Source organism: Oryza brachyantha, chromosome 10 (genome assembly GCF_000231095.2).
Source record: "Oryza brachyantha chromosome 10, ObraRS2, whole genome shotgun sequence".
In the NCBI taxonomy this organism is placed as follows: domain Eukaryota; kingdom Viridiplantae; phylum Streptophyta; class Magnoliopsida; order Poales; family Poaceae; genus Oryza; species Oryza brachyantha.
This window is the reverse complement of record NC_023172.2, coordinates 4516076-4525771: the sequence shown is the minus strand read 5'-3', so window position 1 is coordinate 4525771 and position 9696 is coordinate 4516076. Positions and strand designations below refer to the sequence as shown.

General features: G+C 45.6%; 1 long non-coding RNA gene across 2 annotated transcripts; it reads right to left on the bottom strand.

Annotated features, from left to right (window-relative positions):
* Window positions 1–446: 446 nt before the first annotated feature.
* On the bottom strand, window positions 447–8627 carry LOC107305180. Of its 2 annotated transcripts, XR_005812583.1 has the most exons (5): window positions 6960–8627; window positions 6251–6453; window positions 6113–6163; window positions 5455–5651; window positions 447–1157 (listed from the first exon to the last, which is right to left on the bottom strand). It is a non-coding gene; the product is annotated as an uncharacterized LOC107305180 (long non-coding RNA). The 2 variants fall into 2 exon arrangements; XR_001551292.2 differs by lacking the exons at window positions 447–1157; window positions 5455–5651 and adding an exon at window positions 5681–6042.
* Between the last annotated feature and the right edge of the window lie 1069 nt (window positions 8628–9696).

The following is a 9696-nucleotide window of genomic DNA, read 5'->3' as shown; positions in this document are numbered from 1 at the left end:
GGCTTTGATTGCTAAATCTGTTAAATCCCCTATCGTTGGTGGAGTTGCAATAGATGCCTCCAGCCCGGACATACTGCATCCTCCTGTGTTAATAGGGTCCGCTGTGCGGCCCGCTTTAAGCTGGATCATAGGGCTGCAAATTGCTGGAACAAAACTATGGTGTTTAGATTGAGAAAATTTTTGGGAGAAGTGTCACGTCAAATATTTGACTGGACGTCGGAAGGGATTTTCGGACACGAATGAAAAAACGAATTTCACGGCTAGCCTAGAAACCGCGAGACGAATCTTTTGAGGCTAATTAATCCGTCATTAGCACATGTTGGTTACTATAGCATTTATGGCTAATCATGTGCTAATTAGGCTCAAAAGATTCGTCTTAGGATTTCTTTCATAACTGTGCAATTAGTTTTTTGGTTCATCTATGTTTAATGCTTTATTTAGGTATCCAAAATTCGATGTGATGTTTTTGAAAAAAAATTTTGACAACTAAACAAATCTCACCAAAAAGTCTACTTGCCTAAGGCCAACCAAGTTAAGCCTACTTGTGCGAAAACGGTGGTGTCTAGCCAACATAATTTTCTGGTAGGCAGTATTCAGTGCCATGATTCTAGGCAACTGCAGCGTGACGCTTCGTCTCCATACATTCTTCCGCACCCAATCCAATCTACAGTGTTCCACCAAAATCTTCAATGGCGAACGTAAACCCGGATCCTACTCCTTTCATTCCCCCAGCAATGGCGATCAATGAAGCTTGGCCCCACCGTCTTCCTCGGGCGGACTTGATCATTACTGATGAAACTCCCAAGAGCCATGAAGGTATTGCGGTTGCAGCTCTTGAACCCCCACCACCGCTGAATCATTATGAGCATTTTGTTCAGTTTATGGTGGAATATATTCAGACCACTTTGGGTTACCATGTGTTGGATACTAGTAGGCATGCTTCAGAGTTTGCTTATCTTCATCTTGCTTCGACAATGCTTAGAGATGCCCTAGTTATGGGTGGACCCTATGATGTCAATGGCCTGTTCACTCTCCGCTTTTCTTACCATGACAACACTATCACTTGCAGGGAAAGTTGGGTGATGTTCTTGGATTTTCCCCTAGACCTCCAGACTGACTCAGTTGTGGACAAAGTTGTTGGTACTTTTGGTCGGCTTCTGCGATGAGGCATGTTGTAGGAACAAGATGTCAATTAGAGGAGGGTGAATAGGCGATTTAAAAATAAATTACCCCTAATCAAAACTAACCTAAGTTGCTAGGCTTGGTGAGGACAACACTAACTAAGCAACTAAATTAAGTTTTACAATCCTAGAGTGACAGTGGTTCAAGTAACACTAGGAAAGTAAATTATGCTTCCTAAGTCAAGTTTAGCAAACCTAGGGTGAAGTGATCACAAGTATGTCTCTAGAAATGTAAATTGCACAAATGTAAATGCAACAAGTAAAGGAGACAAGAGACAAGGAATTTTTCACCGGGGTTCAGAAACTTGCCGGTTTCCTAATCCCCATTGAGGCGAGCCCAACTCCACCGCTCAACCACGGAGCCACCGCACACCCCCTTCATCAAGGGGTGGGCAAGGTGGGAGCCAGCCCAAGGAGAGGACTACCCAAGCCTCGATCACTAGGGTTGTTCTTCCTCCACTCCAGAAATGGCGAACACCGAGCCACTCACAAACCGGCGCCAAGCCTCTTCCACAACTTCTTGGATAGATCACCGAGCAACTCCTTCACAAGCCATCTAGGAGGCGGCAACCTCCAAGAGTAACAAGCGATAGCCCGGCGTGGAGATGATCAAGTGTCACACTATCTCTACAATGAAGCAATGCACTTGGCTCTTGTCTAGAACAAGCTCCAACACACTAAATGGATGAACCTTAAGCTCAAATGAGAGTGTGAGAGATGCAAGGGGTGCATGCAATTGAAATGGGTGCCAAGAAAAAGTCCCTTGCTGATGGTGGGGGGTATTTATACCCCCACACACAAAAACTAGTCATTCGGAGTAAAATCCCCCAACTCTATCTCCTGCCGGTCTAACCGAAGGCATACGGACGGTCAGACCGGACTACTCTGCAACGGCTAGAAAACTAGCCGTTGGAGTCCTGTCAGATGACATCATTGGCCTGGCCGGTCAGACCGGAGTTAAGTGGCCGGTCAGACCGACCTCAGCTCAGTCAAACCGCCATCAGCTCGGTCTGACCGACTGTGGCTCCGTCGGCTCTGTATCGGCCAAACCAAATGGCCGAAAATCGGTCTCTAAAGGGCCGGTCAGACCGCTCAAGTACCTGCGGTCAGACCACCGGCTGAACCGGCCAGTCAGACTGGCCAGTGGCCTGCGATCAAACCGCCCTATCACTCTCGGTCTGATCGACCTTGGTCTGGCCGACTCCAGTGAATGTTGCAAGAATGAAAATATGTTTCAAGTGTTTATGCAAATGATCTAATGTGGCAATTAAAATCAACACTTTGCTAGGTCATTACCCCTCTTAATAGTACGGCAAAGCTAAAAACAAAACTATCAAATTTGATCGCCCTTCACCTCGATCAATTCAAAGCTAATGCCCTAGTTTTACCGTTTCTTTTCTTCGCTTTGTGCCTCAATCTTTTAATCCTTTGATAATCATCCATGTGCATCAAGGACGTGATACTAACTCTAAATATTTAACTCAAAGAAAGCGGTTAGCCCACAATTAACGCTTGTCATTAATTATCAAAATTAACAATAGGGGCCTAGATGCTTCATAGGTTTTTAGCAAAGGTTATTTACTCCATGGTAGTAATTAAGAGATTTACAAGCTTTGGTGGAGTGGGTCGATCCTGGACAGGCTCAGTCTTTGTTCTTAATGGTGAGTTTGTTGATGCTCAGTCGGCAGATAAGGACCTACCCCCTGTCAATCATATCCCTTTGCTAGAGCCTGCCCCTGAACCACAGCAAGCTAATGAAAATGTACAGGCAGATGAGGACACGGGGGAATACGACGGCATGCACTATGCAAAGCTCTCCCTCAGAGAAAAAGAAGATGTCACATGGGATAAAGGCTACACACCCAGCTTTGAGTAGGTTCCAAGAAAAAAATATTATTTTTTTTATTCTTTTCCATCCCGGCTCTCTCTCCTCTCCCTCTCTCTCCCGTCCATCCCTTTCTCTTCGCTCTCCTCTCCCGGTGGGGGAGCTCACCGCCGGCGGCTGCGCGTAGGAGGCCGCGTCATGCGAGCTCGGCGGCGGCGGGACGAGCTTGGCGCCGGCGGGGAGAGCTCGGCAGAGGGCGCATCGGCCGCGGCGGCGGCGGGGCAAGCTCGTCGGAGTTCGACGCCAGCCACGGCGGGGCAAGCTCGGCGGAGTTCGACGCCGGCCACGGCGAGGCGAGCTCGGCGGAGGGCGGCGCCGGCCGCGTCGGCGCGATCTCGGCGGCGGCGAGGCAAGCTCAGCGGAGTTCGGCGGCCGCGGCGGCGGCGCGAGATCGGCGGAGGGCGCGTCGGCCGCGGCGGCGGCGGGGCGAGCTCAGCGTCGGCGGGGCAAGCTCGGCAGAGGTCGGCGCCGGCCACGGCGAGGCGAGCTCGGCATCGGCGGGGAGAGCTCGGCGGAGGGCGCGTCAGCCGCGGCGGTGGCGGGGCGAGCTCAGCGTCGGTGGGGCAAGCTCGGCGGAAGTCGGCGCCGGCCGCGGCGAGGCCAGCTCGGCGTCGGCGGGGAGAGCTCGGCGGAGGGCGGCGCCGGCCGCGTCGGCGCGAGCTCGGCGGCGGCGGGGCGAGCTCAGCGTCGGCGGGGCAAGCTTGGCGGAGGGCGGCGGCGGCAGCGTCGACGCGAGCTCGGCAGCGGCGGAGCGAGGCCTGATCGACGTTCTCTCTCCTCTCTCCTGCTTTTTGTCTTTCTTCTGACAAGGGCACGCGTTCTTCTGCAGGGTGCGGGTAGCCTTGCTGGGGCGCGGTGCAGTCCGATTCGGCAGACTAGCTCCGACGTGGCGGGCTATTGAAGCTCAAGAGGAAATCAATGAAGAACATTCACATAATCTCAGTGCGGTTTCACAGCAAGGCTGAGAGGACTGGCAGTTTGTTCCAGTTTGTCACCCAGGTATTCACACTGTCAATGCTGCAGCTGTAGCAGTGAACTTTGCTCCTGAAGATGTAATAGCATTTATGCCATCATTTGTTGTCTACCCCCAGTTTTGGCAGATACTCAATTTGTACAATTACCTTTTTTGCATTAATTTCCTTTTTTGCATTTTGATTTCTTTGGCTTAAGGAAAAACTCGGAATGTTACAGGTGAGGACTTTAAGCGATGGATTTGGGGGAGAAATCAAGAGGGTTCAAGGTTAGCTTAGGGCACTGCTACTCTAGCAGGCAGCGGTTGTGAATTCACCGGCAGTGTAGAAGAAGATGGGGTGTGAATTCATCGAGTTCCTAGCATTTTAGCCACCCTATAATTTATTGCCGACACCGATCGTCGACAAGTTATTTATGCATAATGAGTTCGACTTCATATGCAAATAAGTTATGAAACCTAGAAAATCAAATTAATGTTTTGTTGTACTTGTTGAAAATAGCATAATCTGGTGTTTTCATTTTCACGCTTGTCTAGGATGAAAACTACTATCGAGTATAATTTGGTGTTTCTTTTCAAACAAAGAAAATAGTTTCCCCCCTTGTTCTTAATTTTCTACTTGTTGTATGCATGTTCTCCTTGTTCCATATAATACTTGCTAAGTTTTTATATCCTCATACTGTTGTTTTATTTGGTTTTTAGGTAGAAATATTAGGACTAGCATCATTTACAACCACACCCTTGTACTCATTGGAAACCGTATAATTTAGGTTTGTAATATTAGAAAATCAAATATCACGATATTCTTATCATGCTTGTTTTGGGCTTATTTGTCTATTCACCTAGAAATGTTTAGGGCATTATATGCTAGGAGGGTATTGTTATTCATGTTCTTGTAAACCTCATGATGTTCGTAAGTCAGACAAGGCACTGAGAAAAATTCTTATTAAGTTATTTACTTAGATGTTTTATAATGTAGTGTACCGGACTCGAGGAACGTGTGTATCTACGGGCAAATACCATAATGTAATCTTTTTAAAAAATCATTTAATATTAGAATTTAAAAATAATTATAATATTGGATAATGCATACACAGTGATCATATCAAAACCAGTTTTTCCTTGAATTTTACATCGATTAAATACATGTAGCTTAATTAGTGAACCGCTAGCCCATATGTAATACTCATAGTGAATTGGTATAAAAATGAATAAGTCCAATAGCCGAGTCGACATATGTATCCTAACTGTTAGATACTAACATGTTTAATCTTTATTGAAAAATGCTCAAATAAAGCATATCCGATGCATGTGTAACTAAAACCAGCAAACATTATCTATAATACTTCTAAAAATAGGAGACTTGCATAGATACAGAGCAAAGCAAAATAAGATCTAGAAGGAGAAAATTGTAATACCTTGAGCTGCAGCTAGTATGAGAGTGACACAGGCACCCAAACACCATGTATGGTCACTTCAATAAAAAAATGTTGATATCAGGGCTGGACTGTACTGCCTTCAAAGAGGTGTCTCGGGCATAAGACAGACATTGACTTAACATCATTCAAGCACTCAAAAGCATTTATGTTGAGCCGACCCATTGCCATTATGAGTCCTAAGAAATGGCCATGAAAAAAATTATGAACTAAATGTTTTTTATCAAGAATTCTTAACTAAACTTAATAATGGGATTAAAAATAAGTAGAATCACGCAAGTAAGTCATATGAATTTTGAATAGCAGTTATGGTAGTTCGTTTTCAGGGTACTTTTGCATCTGTTATTTACATCTTGTGAATGGGGAAAATCTCACATGAGGAGCAGTCATAATATTAAACAACTTTCCATCTCATCATATGGCATACAACAGTATGAAATAAGATGACCTGGTTAATGCAATAATCAAAGAAATGCTGACGTCCAGTTGAAGGCACCAATCTTCTCAAAGAATTCAACGTCAAGATTCAAACTCAGAGCAATTAGAGAAAGTATCCTTTTGCCAGTACCCCTAGTAGTGGCAGTAAATAAGTGGCAATATAAACAAATAATTCTGTAAAAGTAAGGGCAAGAAAACTTACAGTCCAGTTGCATGGTACATCTTAATTGTCTCTTCCAACTTGGTAAGCGCTCTGTAGCCAAAGAAAGAATTTACAGTGCAGTTGCAAGGTACATATTACGATTTGGAAAGAGATTAAAAAAAAGGGAGGAGAGAGTACCTTCAGAGGTCACTGGTTATCATCATTCTGCAGGAAATTTTCTCAGGATCTGCAGATGGCAAAGCCTCGGCAACTTTATTTGAGGGTAGGAGAAGTGGAGTCCGTGAGCTTGGAGATGTGGAAGATGAAGGCCCTTTTTTCGGAACCCTTAATTTATCCCTTGAACCCGGTCTTGCACTAAAACTTAAATTTCTCCATTTGTCCTGAAAGAACCAAATAAAATTAAAACAGAAAGAGCGACATATAATAAAGGCACTTAATCAGGGTGCAAAATGCACAGTACAATTGAAATGACGATATTTCCTCACACTCATCAAATTTCTGTTCTGAACACAACATCTACGTTTTAACAAATATTGTTGCCTTGCACTGAATGCATGAAAGATTATCATAATGTAAAACAAGTCTAACAAAAACCTATATCAGAGAATACACTAATGGGATGCTGGTGTATCATCGTTCCGATTCTAGATTATAGCACTTCCAAAAGGACAAAATAGTAGAGAACGGACAATTGTAGAATACAAATGTTGCTTTAGAAGGGTGACATTATGTGTTGCACGAGAATTTGCAGCATTTCATACAGAATTGATATGGAGCTGAAAAGAAGTGGTAATAGCTTAGAGCTGACATCTAAACAAGATATGTAAAGAAATGATCATAGCTTTCATGATAAGCACAAAGTGAATAGTGAATGATTCAGCATTACCACTTCAAGATTATTCAATTCCTTGCTCTTGTCCGTAAGCAGTCTATGCTGAAAAGGTAAATTAGGATCACCAACAACCTTTTCAGTTTCTTCCAGTAGTTGAATAGGCGTCAACTTAGCAAATTCACAGACCATGTCCTGTGGCAGGAACTGAATAGAATGGAGCACAAAGCAACAGAAATCAGGACTAGATTCATGCTAAGCGGATATGCAAGTGGCTCCTATGGGTTAACATATCATGGCGCGAAACGAAAATGATAAAGGAACATAATGCAGGGGAAGCTAACATGGACTGAAGGTGCATCTGGGTTAAGTTGTTGACTTGAATATTGAATTTCTTGATAAGATCAATGACATCTTTTTTGAGGACATTGCAGCGTGTGGATGTAGAAATTCCTTTATGTGCTAAAAATGTATTGCCATGCACTCATGCTATTTCTGCCAGATCAATATATACCCATATTAATTATGATCTGCATGCCAATGTAATGGGCAACTGCATTCTACTTCAATGTACCAATCGCATGCCTCCGTTGTAGGAGCATTCATATGCAGTTGCACAATGCAGCTAAGCATGAATCATGCTTGTGCAAAGCAGCGCACATGCCTTGAAAGATTAGCAGCAGCCACCGTTCTAGTGCGTTTGCTTAGGCAAACTATCAAACAGGCAGAGGGCACAACAAAGCACAAGCTTGGACAAACCAGCGGCGAGCTGCGGGGTGCATATCAGGGTGCACGCTGATCGCCCGATACCGAGAAATCGTTATGCTAAGTCATAACCAAGTAGACATTCCCTTGAAGCCATTGAGTTTGTTTGTTGAATTGCAGTTCTACTTAAGGATCATCCTACAGCCAAGTGCCGATCACGCACGCATATACCACCGCATCTTGGGCTTCCCGCCGCCGATCCGGTTCTGGAGGTCGTCGTAGAAGGCCTCATTCCAGTACAGCGGCCCGGCGGCCCCGGGGTCGCAGCTCACCCCGATGTGCACGAAGGCGTCGTTGTAGGCCTGCCACGGTGGAGGTGCTCTGACTCCAGGATGACGCTGTCGCAGTCGAAGATGAGGGTGTCGAGCGACGTCGCCGAGGAGGAGGAGGAGGAAGCCACCGAGGCGGACACGACGACGTGCCGGAGCGCGCGGCGGTGGCACAGGCCGAGGCGACGCGGGAGGAAATGGAGCGTGGAAGGGGAGGAGCGGCGAGCAGCAGCAACCGCCGCCGCCGCCACCGACGGCGGTGGGGAGGAGGGAGGTGGAAGAAGCCATCGGAGGCGATCGGTGGCACGGATCTGGCGGGCGGCGGCGCGGTGGACGCGCAGGTGGACACCCAGGGCCAGAGGCGGCGCGGTGGGGCAGCAGCGCGGATCTTACCGGCGGGCGCGGTGGAGCGGTGGTGGATGTGCTGGGGCGGAGCCGGCGCGGGCGGCGCGGAGGCCGCGCAGTTGAGGGGTGGAGGTGCGTGACTGCTTGAGGGAGAACGGACTCAACTTGATTACAGTCGTTGATTCGCAGATAGATAGCCGTTGATTCGCAGATAGATAGAGGTGGGCCGTTGGATCTGAGAGGTGAACATGTAGAAGTGAGTACCTCACTTTGTGCAATATAGGTAGATAAATAACAACAGCTATGTCTATATTAAAGGCATGAGATTTATTAGCCGGATTATTTGACCGGCCTTTGCAAGTTTGTAATGTTCAAGCCCGAACCTTGCCTAATAAAGAAAAACGGCCAATTATTAATATTATTATTATTATTATTATTATTATTATTATTATTATCTTGTCTTAGGTCCTGCTTGCTAAATTCTGGCCAGGCTAAACCAGGTCCGTGTCGATTTTCCAGAAAAAAAACGATTAAAAATTAGCATACCCGTCCCATAATATAAAGATTTTGGTCATGGAAATGTACAGTTATTTTTTTTATATTGCCGGCTTGCTGCACTTACTTGGGTGAGATCCAGCGATCAAAGACCAATTGAGAGATGCGTTATAATTTGAACTTAACACCACACTGAACTAGGGACACCAATCAACTTACGCCAGATCGATCTCGCTTCCAGAATTATTCCTATTTCACACCCACACTAAACATCGCAGCGCACGAGCATTTTAATCTAGTTTATTCAAAAACATGAATGGATGGGTCGATCAGCAATTTTTCGTGCAAAGGCAAGTGAGACCAGGCCCGTCGCAGTCGCCGGTTTCGAATCCCTGGTTGCGGCACATGATCTTGCACTCGTCGGGGTTGAAGCATTGTCCCACGCACCTGTGGCACAACTCTCGCTGGCACATCTGAGCCGTCGCCTCCTGCACATGCCCCATGTCTGCATGTACACAAGTAAAGGTAGTGTCGTTAGATTTTTTTTTTCCCCATTTTCTGCTAGCAATGCTTTCACAAAACTACATCTTTAGATTTTTTTTTTAAAACGCGTATTCAGAGTTGTATTTTAAGAAAATTTAAAAAATATATGGGGTGATTGTTTGGTTTATTCACGGAAAAAGCCAAAAGACATATTTACAAATAAAAAATAATTTATAGACAATTTTTTTATATACGTGCCCGTAGAACCCAAAATATAATCCAAATTACGAGAATTCAGACTTTAGCTTATAAGCATATTCCTAAGCAACAAAAATATGAGGTACGTAGCACGTACGTGTACCTGTGGTCAGGAGAAGCAGCAGGACGGCTGGGAAAAGTATCGAGGAAAGCGCCATTGCAATTTGCAACTGATCCTT